The sequence below is a fragment of the Periplaneta americana genome, chromosome 5, assembly GCF_040183065.1.
Source record: "Periplaneta americana isolate PAMFEO1 chromosome 5, P.americana_PAMFEO1_priV1, whole genome shotgun sequence".
NCBI classification, from domain to species: Eukaryota; Metazoa; Arthropoda; class Insecta; order Blattodea; family Blattidae; genus Periplaneta; species Periplaneta americana.
Genome location: NC_091121.1, coordinates 118,273,617 through 118,292,810, shown reverse-complemented (window position 1 = coordinate 118,292,810; position 19,194 = coordinate 118,273,617). Strand labels below are relative to the sequence as shown.

General features: G+C 35.8%; 1 protein-coding gene and 1 long non-coding RNA gene across 4 annotated transcripts in view; one reads left to right on the top strand and one right to left on the bottom strand.

Annotated features, from left to right (window-relative positions):
* The window catches only part of LOC138700100 (vascular endothelial growth factor receptor 1-like), a 343,737-nt gene that overhangs the window by 44,076 nt on the left and 280,467 nt on the right, over positions 1–19,194 (top strand). The gene's annotated exons all lie outside the window — the stretch shown is intronic.
* LOC138700099 (uncharacterized) lies at positions 13,968–18,850 on the bottom strand. Its single transcript, XR_011332199.1, has 4 exons — positions 18,604–18,850; positions 18,058–18,159; positions 17,472–17,601; positions 13,968–16,374 (listed from the first exon to the last, which is right to left on the bottom strand). It is a non-coding gene; the product is annotated as an uncharacterized lncRNA (long non-coding RNA).

Below are 19,194 nucleotides of genomic sequence, written 5' to 3'. Positions count from 1 at the left end.
ACAAACAGACAGACAGACAGACATACATACAAACAAACATGTCAAAAAAGCGATTTTCGGTCTCAGGATGAATAATTATACATATTAACACCAATTATTTTTGGGAAAGCGAAAATTACCACAAAAATGTCGGTTACAGATTTATTATTAGTATATATTATATTATATTATATTATATTATATTATATTATATTATATTATATTATATTATATTATATTATATTATATTATATTATATTATATAAAAAGTGCGTTGATAACGGATGTACTCCGATAAGAAAGTTTTTAATTTGTTGTGGGGGCTCTTGAATCTCAGAAGCAACAACCTTTACAACAGCGCAACATAATCTGCTTGGCTCATTACCCAATTTTTTTTTTGCATTGCATTTATTGAATATATAGTCTATTTTATGTATTTTAACACGATTCAATTGAGCATAGTTAAAATTTGAATTATAAAATAATGGATTGCTAAGCTAAAGTACTATTACTGCATACTAAATCAATACACTCTCGTTGTTCATTAATTCTCTGAGATTAAAATGAGTGTGTACATAAATATTATTTTAAGAAATACAGAAAACGAATGTACAAAAAAGCCTATCAAATTTTCGGTGCATAGGAATAGTTTAATAGCTTTTGGTTGTTGCTGTCCAAGGCCCCTTTTCGATTGTTGTTGCCCAAGTCCCCTTATAGACGAAGTCATTTGTTATTTCATTGCACCGTCTTAGATGGTGTTATTTTAATTTTAAAACTCATTTATCTCATTAAATATCAGTCCTATCAAAATTTTGTAAAGAATAAAACTTATCGGAAATCATTTTTAAAGAAACTTTGGTATGTAACATTTTTCACAAAAATCAATAATAAGCGAGATATTTCGATTTATTTAATTCAGGCCCCCTTATAACCCTCCTTTTAAATAAACTATTTTGAATGCCATATAGCCTAAAATCTAAGTTACACGAACTTAATTTATATTCCAATTTTCATATAAATCGGTTCAGCCATTATCGCGTGAAAAGGTAATAAACATACAGACAGACAAACAAACAAAAATTTCAAAAATGCGATTTTCGGTTTCAGGGTGGTTAATTATATATGTTAGGACCAATTATTTTTGGAAAATCGAAAATTACCAGAAAAATTTCGGCTACAGATTTATTATTAGTATAGATTATTATTATTATTATTATTATTATTATTATTATTATTATTATTATTATTATTATTATTATTATAGTATATATCTGTTTGTCTTACAAAATGTTTCCCTCCCAATATAGATTATAAAAAGACGCTAACAACGGAGATCATTGCTGTTAATATTGAATGGACATCTGAAAACAGCCATTTTCAGGGCTACATAATTTTCCCGAAATGTATCAAGGAACTTACAATTTTGAGTAACGCAGGTTCAAATTGCAAAGATATAATAATAATAATAATAATAATAATAATAATAATAATAATAATAATAATAATAATAATAATAATAATAATAATAGCAGCAGCAGAAAATAGTCATGGCTAGGGATCAAACACCCAGCAATTTTTTTTACAGACTAACACGCTACTCTTCAGCTACGGAGACGATACGAAATGCATGCGTATAACGTTCAAGTTGGTCGACATAGCCTATATTAATATTAGCTATCTCTAAAGCTGTTTCTCAGTCAGTAGAAATGTAACTTCTCAACATTATAAATCTTGGTTATGATGCATGTTCTTGTATATCAGAACGCATAATGAATAAAATTTATGCTGACAACTGTAGCGTTTGGCGATCAATTGAAAATATATGGCCGACCACTTTATGTTTCCATGAGTGCACAAATTAATATCGTGATATTAGCAGACGATCAGGTAATAATATTATAGCCTACATTGAAGAAATTTACAGAAATCTACATTTAGATTAAAGAGACTGGTAATAGAATATAGACTAAAAATCTCTATAAGGAAAACAAAAAATGGCATTTAAAGGACCTGACGCACTAAGAAGCAAAATAATAATCGAAAATAAAGTAATACGCTTAGAACAAGTAAACACATTGAACTATTTAATTACGAAATTTGATCTCATACGAGAGAGAAAAAGGTGCCAATAGCAAGCTGTACACTTTTTTTAATCACAAGCATAATAAATAGCGTATTTAAACCAAATATAGCTTTAAAGAAAACCCACTCCATTCATTCATTCATTGTTCTGCCCAAGGACAGGTCTTTCACTGCAAACCCAGCTTTCTCCAATCTTTCCCATTTTCTGCCTTCCTCTTTGTCTCCTCATATGATCCATATATCTTAATGTCGTCTATCATCTTACATATTTTTCTGCCCCGAACTTTTCTCCCATTCACCATTTCTTCCAGTGCATCCTTCAGTAGGCAGTTTCTTCTCAGCCAGTGACCCAACCAATTCCTTTCCTCTTTCTGATCAGTTTCAGTCTCATTCTTTCTTCATCCATTTCTTCCAACAAAGCTTCATTTCTTATTCTATCTGTCCATTTCACACGTTCCATTCTTTACCATAACCACTTTTGAAATGATTCTAGTCGCTTCTCTTCACTTAGTCGTAATGTCCATATTTTTGCCCATACAATGCCATACTCCATACAAAGCACTTCACTAGTCTCTTCCTTAGTTTTTTTCCATAGGTCCGCAGAAGATGTTCCTTTTTCTATTAAAACCTTCCTTGGCCATTGCTATCCCCCTTTTGACTTCCTGGCAGCAGCTCATGTTACTTCTTATAGTACACCCCAAGTATTTGAAGCTATCCACTTGCTCTACTGCCTCATTTAGAATTCGCAAGTTTACCTTCTTTATTTTTCTTCCTGTGACCATGGTCTTCGTCTTATTTGCATTTATCTTCATTCCATACTGCTCACAACTGTCATTTAGCTTCAGTAGCATATCCCTAGTATCATCTCTTCTGCTAATAACGCCATATCATCAGCAAATCTTATGCAATTTATTCTTCTTCCTTCTACTATCACTCCTCCCATGTTTTGAAAACAGTTCTTTACTAAATCCTCCATAATCTGCAGTTATAGAGCATTCTGGCTCTTCCTACTCTTCTATAAGGTAGTGAATCTTGGATTATCAAAGCTGCAGACTTATCAAGAATCAGAGCAGCAGAAATGAGATTCGTGAGGAAAACAGAGCTTTACTCTTTTGAATTGAATTGAATTTAACGGAGGGGGAGCACTATGGCCCAGCACTGTGACCTCTTAATATCTATTGCGCTGACCCTCTGGTGACGCATTTCCAAACCCACACCGGCTGACCACACTAAGGTTTTCTGTGTACCCAGGTTTCGAGCAGGCAACCCCACTCGTCCCTAGGCCAGCACCTTCCGTTCGTCGCCAACCGGCGTTCGGCGAATGCTACGGAGAAATGGTGACGGAATGATGTAAGTGCCCAATTTGGGGGGAAAACGAGAGAACCTCGGAAAAAACCCCAACTGTGACCTTGTCCGCCACAAGTGTCACTATGGATTCTTTCAATGAAAAAATCCCAAACCTGACCGGAATCGAACCCGGGCCGCCTGCGTGACAGTCTGAAAGTCTGACCATTCAGCCACCGCAGAGGTTAAGAGCGTTACTCTTGGTCGGATTAGATTCCTCAATCAGAGTTTACTTGTAGATCTGGTGACCATTCGAGAATTGCTTGTTTATCTTGGCATCTCTCGGACGTCGAATCCATTCACTGAGTTTTCTCATTTCGTCTCTTTCTTGTGGATGTTTATGTCCGCCTCCCTCGCAGTACAGTATGTGCTTAAAACATTCTCTCACTGTGGGATCAACAGAGAGGTGCAGACGGTTGTCACACACTGGTTCCGATCCCAGGCGGCAGACTTTTACGACACAGGGATACAAAAGTTGATCCCATGTTAAGATGAATGTCTCAATTCCGATGGGGAATATGTTGAAAAATACTCCTAGCTCAACAATTGCTATATCTGCGCCAATAAATCTTTCCATGAAATTGTGTTTTGTTTCTGTAAACGGCTCCAGGGAAACTTGCTTTTTGGACGGCCTTCGTAATTGCAATCGAGCGGTCAAAATTTATATAAGCACTTGTTTTGACATTAACATGGTGGAAGAAAATGAAATAACTATTTTATCTGCCCCATGAGAATGTTTTAGTATATACTGCAAGGACTCCAGAATCATCCTTTTGTCCACTTGTCATTGGCGAGCTAATGGAGGGATATGAATTTTCAGCTTTACCCTAAATCCACACAGAGTGAACTATGCGATGGACGAATAATGTAGCTACATTTATAGACTGGTTGTTAAATTGAACTTGTACGTATTCTGAAGCATACTTTCAGGATGTCGATAGCACAATTTTTCATTTCTAGGTTGGCAAAACTGTAATGATTGAGCCCTCACTCAATCTTTATGCCTATAGTCGCATCCGTCTCCTTAACCATGGTTCTTCCGATGCTGATTTCTTAGAATAAACAGTTGCGAGAGATACATTGGTATGTTTGATAAGATAAAGCCTGCGGCGATAAGTATCCGGGAAAATAGACGAACGCGACAAAACATCTCTACGCAAAAGCTTCCCAAGAAAACTATGTCACTGCCTTTTCTATGTAAGTGGTAGATTTTGGGTTATCTTTGACGTGTTGCGTTGATAAATCAGATAAAAGGCAAACCATGCTAATAAATAGCATTGTTGTTTATTGCAGAAGATAATATGGTAGAGTTGGCATATTTAAGAATTCAAAATCCGGGACACTTTGCTGTCATCTTTCCCTGCGTTGGTAACGTGGGATTTGACACACCCCACCTTGCTTTGTTTTTTGTTTGCTACTAGATCGCTCTGGTTTGTTACGTGGGGATTCGTCTAGCTGCTTGCAATACTTCCTTCAGAATGTTCCATGTCATATTCAGTAAAAAGCCAAAAAAATGAAATGGGGTATCTCAAACCCCATGTCACTACTGATGTAATTTTCTTTCAGGTCACCAGCGCAGGGTTAAAACGTGCGAATTGAAAGGGAATGAAATATACATTCATTAACTTCTTTGCATTAAATGGTGTAGTTTATGATGTAATAGGGTATAAAATAATCTAAAACTCTAAAACAATCGAAGTAACCAAGAAAGGCTAATATAGGTTGTATTATTGTAAATAAATAAAAACTCACATTATTGAGGTGTTCCTGCTCAGTTTTCATGGATCTGGTTCCGCACGTGGGAGTACTTGTTTGAATCATGAATTTCTTGAAGCATTTTTTTCTTTAAGTATTTTCTGGCGATTCTGTGCACTTGATAAATTGAAAAAATGCGTCTTATGCATCACACACGCTCTAACGCTGACAATGTTTATTTTTTCCGTCGGTCTATAACTAATACAGTAATTCATAATTATTGAAAACACATGGGTACTCCGCGGAGGCATTGGTCTCGTGAAGAGTAAAGGCGAGTTCTATTACTGACGAATCTAGTTGAATAATTTGTAAACTTATATCCAACGTCATATGAATTCGTAAAGTTCTTTATCGTCAAATCTTTATAGCTGCCATACGGTACCCATAAATTGAAGAGAATAAAATTGTGTGAAAAGGAAGGAAGCGCTATTTTTTTCTTTTCTTTTTTTTTACGCTGAAAACCGAAACATCTATGTTATTGTGTCTCGAGAATTATTATTTCGGAATCCGAGGCGCAGATCTCGATTCCGGTACAGTCCCGGAAAATTTGGGAAGTATAGCAGCCCTGTAATATAGTTTACTATTATGTTGCTTTTCACGCGACTTAGTTCATACTTTTCATTTTCTTCATGGTTACAATATTTTGTCTGGGCACATGTAATATTTAACTTACCATAACTAACAGCGACTGGGTCTCAACATTACAATAAAGGCAACGTTGCTCAAGCACGAATGGCTCGCGTTGTTCTAGGCAGATAAATCCGACCTCCATGCACCTAGTCGTATGAAAAAGGGTATAGTTGGAAATAGGGTTTACATAAGTCATGACGTGTAGAAGTATTGTGTGTGTTTTTAGGTCTATATTTTATTAATGCACATGCTCCATACCCTATAATGACGTTTCCATACCTCTTAAATTGCGGAGAGAAATCCGTCATGGAGCGCTTTATTCTCATCTAGCAACTACGTACGTACGCACTAAACCGATTGAGAGCAGCATCGATTATACAAGATATTTTTAAGCATATTGTTTGGTCAGTTGTCCGAAGACAGGTTTGAACTTCATACATGAGATCAATAGGACATCATTCATGAGGTAGCTAAGCCAGGAGATAATGGAGTATGGTGACCAGTTTCTTTTCCCTTCCATTACATACGTCGGTGACTAAAACACTAATCAAACTTCAGATGTATACAAACAAATGATTGTTCTTCCTCTGACACATATCGTCAAGTGAGATGTAGGCTACCGGTACTATCTGATAATTCACTGGTCAACAGTCATTTTGCGCCAGACATAAAACTAACAAATTCTTACTAATTTCGACTTTCTAAATTCAGAAATAACAAGCAAAATGTTCCATCAGTTCGGGTTTTCGAGATGCACAATATAGCCTAATTCATTTTCTATGCATTTTATTTAAAAAATCACCGCATTTCGTGCATAACTATTTTGTTTTACAAATGTGAAGACTCATTATGTGAAAAAAATATTAGTATAAGTAGGCCACCATGTTAGAAGCACTTGTAGAAACGGACATTATTTTATTGCCCTTCTACGAATCCATTTGGAGGGGTTGAAACAGGTTCGCGTTATGAATTCGCTTGAGTTTACTTGATTTTATTTGAGATGTATATTTCTTTCACTGTGAGCTTTAATGACATTACTGTAGTTTATATTTTGCAATATACCACCCTATCTAAACCACTCCTAGAAGCGGAAATTGTTTCATTGCCCTTTTCGGTTCCATTTGGAGAGGGAGAAACAGGTTCGCTTTATGAAATCGCTTCAGTTTACCAGGAGATTTCCGTGGTCTTAGTATTCTGTGTAAGACGTGTATTTCTTTGAAGTGTGCTTTAATGATAATATTCAAAGTACGAATAATTTATATGTGCGAATTTGAAGGTTGTAGCATTGCTTCTTGGAATGCAATTAGGCTCACAAAATTTTGCTGCTTTCTGTGAGCATGAGACAGTCGCGCTCAAGATAAGCATTATAAAATAAAAGAGTGGCCAACACGACGATCACTGGAGCCAGGGAAGAAAGATATTATACATCAACCCATTGCACCTCAAAGTAATGTAATTTTACCCCCTTTACACATTAAGTTAGGGTTAATGAATTTTGTTAAAGAGATGAATCATGAAACTGAAGCAAACATATCCAGGAAAAATTTCCTGCTATTTGTGACTCAAAAATAAAAGAGGCAGTTTTAAATGGACCACAAATTAGAGAAATAATGAACGACAATCACTTCGAATCTTTGTCGGAAGGAAAAGAGAGAGCCACCTGGACTTCATTGCATTCAAGGAGGTTATATTAAATTTTCTGGGTAACCGTAGAAGTGAAAACTATGAAGAACTATAGTCCCGTCGCTCTAATTTCTGGCAGCCAATCACATTGCAGGTCGGCTACATTTAAACGTGTGCGTCTTATGATTCGCTGATGAAGATGTTAAGCATTTCCTAAGGATGGATAAATACTTAATACAATCGCCCGCCATTTTGGCTCTTTCGTTGGCGTTCGCAGAAAGCGCACGAGGACGTTATTTTCCGCTCAATTATTTCCTGAATTACAGTGCGTTTGATTTATTATCATAGGAGCTACGACATGATAATGTTTAACGGTGTGGCAAATAGATCCCTCTTCTGGTAGCTCGGCAACGAAAGAATAAAAATGTCGAACGTTACTACCTACTTAGACTTTATAGAGCCTTGACTTCCTAAGACGTAAGCAAAGAGGAGGAGTCACGCCGGGAATAACAGCGTCGCGACTATAGTGCATAATTTACTGTTGGTGTATAAAACTATGGGTTGTAACATTTCTCTGAAAATTCACTTCCTTCACCCCATCTTGACTTTTTCCCCGAGAATTGTGGCGATTTCAGTGATGAGCATGGTGAGCGCTTTCATCAAGAAATTTCAACTCTGAAAAAAAGGTAGCAAGTATATTGGAGTACCAATATGCTAGCAGACTCCTTTGAACTTTAGCTCGTGATGTACTTGATGCCCAGTATAAAAGAAAATGCAGAAAAAGAAAGTTGTAATCTTCTGAACAATGAGTATTTAATCTTATTGTTATTATATAAAGCAGTATTTTGAATAGATATAAATTCGAAAATTTATCAAAAACCGGGGACTGTTTTTATTCTTATATTCGTATTCAGGAGGTTCAAATTATACAGAAAATATGTATCACATACCCAGAGGGGGGGGGGGGAAAGTTAAAATTTGTTACGCAGTGTAATAGATGTACAGCCTTAGACACAAAAAATTACTGCTCTCCTGTAGCGTGAATTTGTCGAAGTCCACTTCGAGCAGCGTCTGGTTCACATGACCAGGGAAAGGATGTTTATTGTGCGCCTAATTTACTCCTTGAATATATATTCGTTATAGATTATACATAACACTTGACCTGTAAAGTCATAAACAGACAGAAAAAACAACAAACAAACAAAACAAAGGAGAAACAGAGCGGAGTCGTGCATAAGAAATTCCTTCGCGTGTAAAACTAAGCTCTCACAGAATAAACGAAGTCTTCCGAAGGGGAGTCAGCGTATAGCAGCCTGTCATTTTGTTTTGTCTAAGAGTGTACATATCAGCCAGAATCTGTCAGATTTAAGCATATAGGAATATTAAAGCATGATTTAATTTCATTCCAAACGTTATTTTTTTTTCACGAATTTCAGAGAAATACGGAACTACAACAACAATCAATTTAAATACAAAAGTCCACACCTGTGGAGTAACGGTTAGCGCGTCTGGCCGTGAAACCACATCGCCCAGGTTCGATTCCCGGTCGGGGCAATTTACCTGGAGGTTTTTTCCGGTGTTTTCCCTCAACCCAATATGAGCAAATGCTGGGTAACTTTCGGTTCTGAACCCCGGACTCATTTCACCGGCATTATCATCTTCATCTCATTCAGAAGCTAAATAACCTGAGATGTTGATGAAGCGTCGTAAAGTAACTTACTAAAAAATAAACAAATACAACACATTGGAGAACGAATTCAAAGCAGGTACTGAAATCCACAATATGTTACCCGCATGTCCCGCATATGTATGGTACGCACTACAACATTGTTCCAAGACCGGTTTACACGGTGCAGTTAGAGAGACAAGGCAAGATGTGAAAAATGAAAAACAGTTTGCTTTAAGGTGAGTTTACATTGGTATAGCATTTAGATTAGTCACTTGTACCATTTGCTAGACAGCTACAAACCTTGTGGAAACCATATGGGAAAATGATTGTACACAGAGGTGTATTGCAGGCCTGGTGGCCCTGGCGACGCCACTTTTTATGATTTTAATATTATAGTCAATTTTTTTTTATTTATAAGAAGTCTTATTTTTATTCATATTTAGACAATTTAATAGTGAGGTCTACTCCATAGATTAACAGACTCTATAATATCTCATTCGAACCCATGTATTTTAATCTGACATTCCTGCGGAAATGATGATGATGCTGATAATAACGATGACGACGACGACGACGACGAAATCCACTACCGGTATCTACTATCGAAATCTCAGAGCCAGGCACTTTCTTGTTTAGAAATACGCCACTGCTTGTACCAGTACTTGCACAAGTACCCAGACCAGGCTAGCCACTTACCACTTGCAAATCCCTCTTGGCCTGGCATACCTCCTACATCAATGCGAACACTCGCTCGCCAGTGTAGTGTTGTACTTGTAGACAGTAAGTGTGTGTTTTTTTATCTGTTTTTTTATTTTGTTCTGATAATTTCTTATACAAATCTGGCTTTCAGGTATAGCTCCCTGAGAAACTGGTTTGAATAATTTCAAGGGAAAAACTGTTCCGACGCCTGGTATCGAACCCGGATCTTTGGCTGAGCGCGCCAACGCTCTACCGACTGAGCTACCCAGGAACGTACCAGACACCGGCTGAGCCAAAGGTCCGGGTTCGATACCCGGCTCCGGAACAATTTTTCCCTTGAAATTATTCAATTTCTTATAGTTTTGTATATTGATTCATTTCGAAATTTTATGATGGAAACATGACCCGAAGGAAATACTCCAATATAAAATTTGTAGAACTTTACTATAACCATGAATATTTGTGGAGCACGACAAAGTTTTGTTGTGAGAACGATCAGAACATTTGCTAATTGGCATAAATACCAGGTGGATCAAAAGTCGCTTTCCCCAATATTCGTTCATAGGTTTCATACGTCTATACATATACAGATGTCATAACTTGAATAAACAAATTGCTGGTGTAATAAGTGGTGGATTGACAACCATGTTCGTGCGTCAACTGTTTTTCCGATATCATGTCTTTTTATTGTTGCTTTGTGTTTATTGTTGGGTTGCGTCTGTACGTAATAACTGCTAGTTTTTTGCATTCGACATGAAGCCGATTCTGACTAACAATTCTATGGACTGATGAAGCCACATTTAAGCTAAACGGCAAAGTGAATCAGCACAATTATGTTTACTGGGCTAATGAAAATCCACATGAAATTATCTCAAAAGAATTAAAGACCGTTTGCGGTGGCATTTAGAATGAGTTATTATAATGTTCTGCCATCTGTAAATCAGTGTCTGAACGTTGTGAATTGTGTATCGAGAAACAGGGCGTCCATTTTGAACAAAATCTGTAAAGGAATGTGTAGTCAAATGTAGCCTAAATTGAATGTAATTAAATGTAAGAAAGTGTTTGGGGAAAGCTACTTTTAACCCATCCTGTATTTGTTTTAATTTGTTATGCAATATTTTTTTTTTAATATCGGGGAACACAACAGCGCTAAGAATTCATCCTGTCCACGTGTAGGGTGACCAGATCAAAATTTTGAAAAGAATGACATTTGAAGAAAAAACAGGGTATCCTGAAAAAAGTCTGAAGTGTTAAATTTCTATATCTTATCTTCGAAAAATTAAAACAATAATTGACATACATTAAAGGTATCTATTGATATTGACCTTAGTATCTTGTTATTGTTTAGCGGTCTTACTAATAAAAACTCTATATACAGACGTTTAACTGTCTTATACTTATCCAATGAGTAGCTCGTTTATAAGTCGTGTGTAAATTCCTTACTAATAATCACTACATACGTCGTGTATAACAGTATAACTGTTACACAGCTACGTCATAGTTTCGTCATTATTTCGTTACGAAAGGTAATAGAATATCTGAGGTTCTCTATTGAATCCGGTAGAGCGCTCTAGTGTGGCGTGTTAAATATCGATAGTACAACTGGCTCTAATCGATTACCTCACTACATTTTGGTCAAAGAGTACAAGCTACAGCAATATTATTCTAATAATTCTATGATCTTTGGTTTGTTCTTCTGTGGTTACAAGGTAACCATCATCATAAAATGACAGTCGATACGAACAGCTGTTAGAGGGGCGGCCATTTTTTCGCTATATACAACGCTTAAACAAGGGGTTTCGTGTATATAACTACTGCAAAGCAATTCCCATTGTATAGTTACAGCCTGTTTATACGTCCATAGCTTATTCACGGTTTATTAGTAACGTTTTCTGTCTCAATTCTGCATAAGTCTCGTATAAAAACTATACACGATTTATTAGTAAGACTGTAGGTCTATACTTTTCTAAAGGATAAATTCTCTTAAGTAACTTTGGGATTACAACAAACAGGCATGGAAGTCTTTACATGTGAAGTGCTTAAAATTATTCTGCATAATTACAATACCTTTACTACGAGTACTTTACTGACAATCTGTTGCTTTCATCAGATCATTCTGGTGTTGATTAGTGAAAACATTCTTTCAACATTTATAGGCATCCAACAAGGAAAACTCGGTGCGCAGAAACCAGCGGGCGTGACTGTCTCGCGTTTCCAGCATGCTCTCAAGCCTACTACAGGGGAGTAAGAGGGGTATAGCATGCGCGCCGCGAGGAGTCCGAGCTGAGTTTTGCTTGTAGGATACCTGTAGCTACATTATGTGCCATTATTGAAAAAAAAAATGGCGTATGAAGAGCAATTGCTGGAAACAACATTCACAGCCTGTTCAAAAAATTACTCCACTATAAATCTATAGTCTTCAAGAAAAAAGATTCCACTTGCTTCAAGAATTCTTTTACACCACAATACTCATCAAACAATTTTTTATCATCCAATATAACATATTCTGGTTTTTTACTAATATATTGAACATAAGGAATAATTATCATTAACACTACAGTCATTCTTTCTCAGATGTTTCATGTTCAACCAATAAAAACCCTGAAGTTTGCTTATACCGAAAAAAAGCCGGACATTTTACTTTATCAGAAAAATCCGGCCGGACGCTCACAAAGTGTAACAAATCAGGACAAAAAATCCATGTGAACGTTCTACTATATTCTACTTTCTAAGTGTAGAAACCTACTATCTTTTGCCTGCGACAGTAGATTAACCAGGATAGTTACTAGTACTAACTAGGCCTAGTGACTATATTTTGTTATTCTTGTTAGGAGGGAAGGAGGGAGGGAATATCCCACGCACTACGACCTGAGATCTAATGTACACCCCCTATATGGGATGAGTTGTGTGCCCATCCCTCTTCTACGCGCACCGACCTAATCACTTCACCCCCTTAACGATCGATGCCTACAGCCAACAGAGTCCATATACCACTCCTGCTTCGGCAACCCCCCCAAGGCTCCCTTAACGGTCCGAGGCGGAAGTCCTCCCCCGAGAAGATCTGCCCTGGGTTCCGTTGCAGAAGCTATCCATAATCACTTGAATACAATCCACGGAGGCTGGTCGAGAGAGCCAGCAGCTTCGGAGGGCCGCCTGTAGAGCGATCTGAAAACCAGAAGAAGTAACGGGATGATTAATGAAAGGATGATAGGGGAGGAAAGGAAGTGGCGAAGATGAGTGAGGTTCCAGTCGCCTGATAAAGTTACCTGATATTCATCCGTAGGAGTGAGGGGGAAAAAACCCGAAAAAACCTCACCCAGACAAGTCTTCCCGACCGAAATCGAACCCGGAGTTAGACTCGCTAACCCCTCAGCCACAATGGTGGACTAGTGACTATATTAATGTAAACCGACTTTATATAGTGAACTAGCAGGTAGGGATGCAAGTAGCATTCACTCTACAAGCAAATACATAGTTTCAAGCATAGACAAATAAATAGAAAGACCCCCAACTCAATGCATTACCTTCGACACACTATTGACGCGACGTCGAGACACTTGGCGGCAAAACATCGGAACTAAATCTCGTTACACATAGCGGCAGAATGCGGAACTACATCCCTTGTTACACGGCCCGATCGGTATTACAGGTATCCGTTATGCCAACATTAGAGCACGATCGGTACTGCAGATACCTATTATACCAACACATACTGGTATTTTTCATATCGCCAAATGAGTGTGTAATGGTTTATCAGTTTAAATAACATGTTTAACCACAATATTTATATCACATTTTTGTTTTAACATGTGAATATAAATATAATGGTTGAACATGAAACTGAAAACCATTAACACACACCGTCATTTAACCCTTTTATTAAATTAATTTATCAAATTTGACTAATAAAAGTTTTTGCATCTTCTAGATCAAATATGTAATTGAGATACAGGATGCGAATAGGATAGGATACTTCTCTCCAAAACACCTTAAGCACTATTTTTAAATAATGTTATGTATCATGTATTGGAAGATAAAAACAAAGATTGACTTTGGAATACTGATTTCGAAGTTATTATTGGTCAGTTATATAATTATAATTCGCTCTTAATTTTTTTATGTCAAACATTAGCTTGAAAATAGTCATAAGATGTTTTGCTGTGACATAGTACAACGCACGTTCATAAACATTTATAAAACACCACTTTATTTGTTTTACACCGTCAGAGCTGAACATCTATTTTTAAAAGTAACTGCCATTAGTTTAATATATGGATATTAAAAATCTAAGTAATCAATAATCACCACTGATAAAGAATACAAAGAAAACTATTTGTCTACAACAGACATAAAATTAACTTAGACTTTTAATAAAAACACCATTAAGAAATACAAGTAAAAAAATTATTTTTCATTCTCTGATGTATAGTTGATTCAAAACACTGAACATATTAGAAAAAGTGCAATACAATTTATTAGAGATAAGTCTATACTTCGCAACATTTCCTAATTTTGAGCTTTGATACTGAGTGTTTGATTTGATTGTGGCCCCATTGCTCAAAATATGTTGTTGTTGTATTCTAATGCCAGGGGTTTGACAAAGTCATTTGACCTCTTGCACTCCAATATTTTTCGAAGATATTATCATGGCCAGCCACTGAAGCACAGATTTTGAGGTGTTCCGAATCCATTTCTTGGTTTGAGTTGCACAGTGGGTAGTTAGGGGACTGATATATTCCAATTCTATGGAGGTGTTTGTTTGGCCAGACAGTCATGGCCTGTTGCCAATCTAAATGCAGCTACAGACGATTTTAGTGGTAAATCGGGAATTAACAGTGGATTATGATGCAGAGTGTTCCATTTTTTCCCTTGAGATTTGTGTTATCAAATTTTGTTTGTTGAAGTCTAAGTATGTAGATTTAATAAATCTTTTCACAGAGTAATACGTAGATTTAGTAACAGGTCTGTAAGTAGCAGTGCTGCCCTTCTTTGCTAAAGCATCAGCATTCTCGTTTCCCAGGATTCCACAATGGGATGGTATCCACTGGAATACAATTCTTTTATTGAGTGATATTAATTGAGAGAGCATTTTAGTTATTTCTGCTGTTTGAGATGAAAGTATGTATTTAGAGACTATTGATAGAATAGCTGCTTTGGAGTCCGACAATATAACTGCATTCTTAAATTTATTGATGTGGCATAGAAGATTCCTGAGACTTTTACTTATTACAATGATTTCTCCGTCAAAACTTGTTGTTCCACATCCAAGAGATCTATAAAGTGAGAAGAGACAAAATATTGTACCATATTTACTCTCTTCTTAGCTGATGTTATACGACAAGCATTCCATTATAAAAAATTTAGTTGCTTCTGTACCATTAAAGTAGTCCCGCCCAGAAGTCCGATTGGGGGACTATTTTGCTGCATAGAATTGGAATATACCAGTCTCCTAACTGTCCATTGTGCTACTCAAACCAAGAAATGGATTCGGAACACCTCAAAATCTGTGCCTCAGTGGCTGACCATAACAATAATTTTGAAAAATACTGGAGTGCAAGAGGTCAAATGACTTTATTGTCAAATGCCTGGCATTAGAAAACATCAACATATTTACTCTGGTCATGATAATATCTTTGAAAAATATTGGAGTGCAAGAGGTCAAATGACTTTATTGTCAAACGCCTGACATTAGAAAACAACAACATATTTACTCTCTAAAAATTCTAAATAATGCACCCAAATCTCACCAGTTGCAGAAGCTGCAGATTCGTATCACTGCCACTGGACTCCCTCCTATGCCCTATAGATGACACAACTGAAATGCTCAATGTACTAGTAATTATTATTTGTATTTATATTACTATGTAATGTTAACTTAGGGTCTTAAAGATCGTTAGATTTATCACTGCCCTATATATTACAAAAATTATATTGCTCATAATGTAGAAGTCAAGTACTCTACTTTTTTTTTTTCAGGTGAATGAATGAATTCCCCTTATTTTCCTTCAATTAACTGAAGAAATCAACACATTAAACGAAATGAGATAACAATGATAATAATAATAATAATTCATTCTAGTACCGAGGTCATGGAAAGCATGGGGCTCTACCTCCATGCCCCCCAAATGCCTTCTTGGCATGTTACGGGGATACCTTTACCTTTTACCTTTAATAATAATAATAATAATAATAATAATAATAATAATAATAATAATAATAATAATAATAATGATGATGAATGAAGTCCATTACCATACACTTGTCAACAAAATTAAACACAATTTTGTTAAAAGATAAAGACAATGAATGAATCACTCAATGAAAGAGAATACAGGTTCAAATTGATGCCACAGTGAAGTGCAATGAATGAAGCAATTATGTTAGGTGGTGAAAAAGGTTAATGTAAGTAGGCTGGTGATGAAGTGGGTCGTAGTTCTTGAGTGGGATACCAAGCATCCCTTGATGGAATGGCCCCTCTTAGTAAGTTATATCTGAAGTCACCGTTATACTGATTACTGCGAAAATGGCTTGCACATATATAGGCCCTTCTGTAAGGATGAGGATTTTCTGCCACAGCTGCCCACATGTGGTACCTGTTACAATCAAAATTCTATTATTTTCTTAAAAAAAAAATACACAAACCAGGGTTGGTATTAATTTAAATTAATGATTTAATCATGATGTAAATAAAATTATTTTCATTTTATTTACATCAAATAACTGTTACTACTTAAATCACAGATTAAAATTATATGCACCTAACATGATTAAGATGAGAAATTAACTTCCTGAAAAAAAAAATATAAACGTTTTTACATATGACTGTTCTGCTGCTTCTTAAAACTATTAGCAATATATATGAGTAGCAAACTTGCATCTCTGCAATGAACAAAATATTTTCTATGGTGAAATATATTTTTCTTCCTATGAATTCATATAAAATTTCACCACAGAAAAATCTTTGTTTATTACAGACATATAATTCTAGCATTTTCTGAAGAAATGGACAGGTTTTGAATGTTTGCTTCTCATATGTCTTTTCCCAACTCCTAATTAAGGAGCAACAGAACACATGGTACAGGTAGTCAAGTAGAGTCTACTTTCCTACTTTCGGAATCACCACCTAATTAAAGCACAGTATGATGCTGAGGATTGAAATGAATAGTTGTAGCTCATAACAATATTCAAAGTAAAAGTTGCACAATGCCAAATGGACTACGTATTTATTCTGAAAACACACAATGCTAAGCTCTTCTGATAAATTTATTTGTAAATATTAATCTCCCTAAATAGTTGAATTCTTTTCTAATGAATAACAAACTGAGCATAATATCTTGCCTAAGTCTAAGCTAATTATTATTATCATTAAGTGCAGGTTATTAGTGCTGTAACTCTTCATGTATTAATAATGAGGCCTATGTGTAAACATAGTAAATTATTTTTGAAGAGATGTTGTTAATTACTTAAAATAACACATTAACAAATTACACAATTATGTAGGAACTAATGCACAAATTAAGTTTAAATGAATTACAAAAGAAGGCAAAAACTCATTTTAATAAACAAATATGAATTTGACAAATAATTCTCACTTAAATTAAAAAATCACTACAGTTTACCAACCCTGACTATTTACTGATGATATATAAGGATATCTTTGCAGTGAGCTTATGCCAATGCCATTGCTTACCTTTTAAGCTGTGCTGCATTACTTGGCGCAGGAAACAGGAATAACCAGGTCTTCTCATTACTAACCCATTTCTGACAGTACACTGCAGCACATTCACAGTGTAAAACTCCGCCATTTGTCTTTCTATTAACTGAAACAAACCAGCAGTAGCCTAGTATCATATAGTGCATTAATAACACTACATTTCATAGAACAATTGAAGGATTGCAGTATAATCAACGTTTGTGAAATATTCCTGGAAGAATTCTATCCACGAGTCTATAAAAATAATAAATATCTCCGGCAATTTAACTCTTTTTATTTTATCAAAATTATTCCAGTAAAGGTACTACTGTTAACTGTAAAGTCAAATTTCTAAAATATAGCTTTTCGGGAACAACACTTCTTTACTATTGCGTTACCAAGCTAAGGTACCCCCGCCATCCTTTGGTAACGCAACTGTAAAGAATTACACCGAGAACAACATATTTAGTCATATCAGATTCTGTCCCACGAATTTTAAGATGTCTGACCAACTTAACTTAGCTATATACAAAAATAAGATGTTCGTTCATACCCAAAGTGTATATTAACTCTGTTAGCTTACCTTTAAAGCTCTTGGCGTAATTGTAGTTAGGCCTAATACACAGAAATCATTTCATCATGTGGTAGTGGTAGAAGGAAGGTAATCGCGTTCTGAAGTTTATCCCTGAAAACAATTACAGATCTCAGTTTAATAAACGTTTAAGATATGATGGAAGAATTCAGTTTAAATTAGAAAACATGACGGTGCAGTTAAGCTGCATCTACACGGTTCAGTTTTTCATGCTCGTACGCACGCAGTCTGGGAAGAATATTGAAAGAATCAAGTTTAAAGCGCATGTTGAATTAAGATACATTAAGATTTTCTATCTACAAGGTACGCCATATTAATATTAAAATACCAAAATACCATGTGATGGAGTGTAAACACCGATTATAGTTTCACTGACCAAGTTCTGCAGCAGCGAAAGCTAAAATAATATATTATCCTGCACATTGTGTGCACTTCCGTTATTATTAAATACCAATCTTGCAGGCATTGCTTGAATGTGTGAAGTTCAAAGAAAAGTTGAACCGTGTAGATGTAATCTCAAACATATTTCTTTCTTACCTTTAACGTTGCGAATTATTTCTTGTTGCAGGAAAGCACTAGTAACTTCTCAATTAACTCGATCTGTTCAAATTTCTTCCTTAAGCAGCCATGTTCGTCCATTCCATAATTTATACAAGATTTAAACAGAATAGGAATGCCAACATCCAACAATTGATCAACTGAACAAATGAGGTTAATAGGTCATACACAGTACACTAATATGGCTACTTTGTCCTCGAATGAAAATGCAAAATAACTATATAGTAATAGTAATAATAATCCAAATATTATAAAACTGACACATTCTGTAAATAATGGATATTAATAATATCTGTTTAAAACTGTCATATTGGCAAAACTTATAACCAAAGAACTTTCGAAACCAAAGAGTTTTGTACTGCTAATTTTACAAACTCTGTGAACGAAATACAGCCAGCGCTGTCCTGACCACATGCGGCAAACTATGGAACATCTATGAGCATCCAACATCTATCATTTGAGTTAAACCCCCCTGGTTTCAAGTAGGAATCCAAGTTACCAGAATGGACCGAAAGAATGTAAGAGAATAATTAAAAATATGTCAAGATTATGAAGTTATGGTTGGCAAGA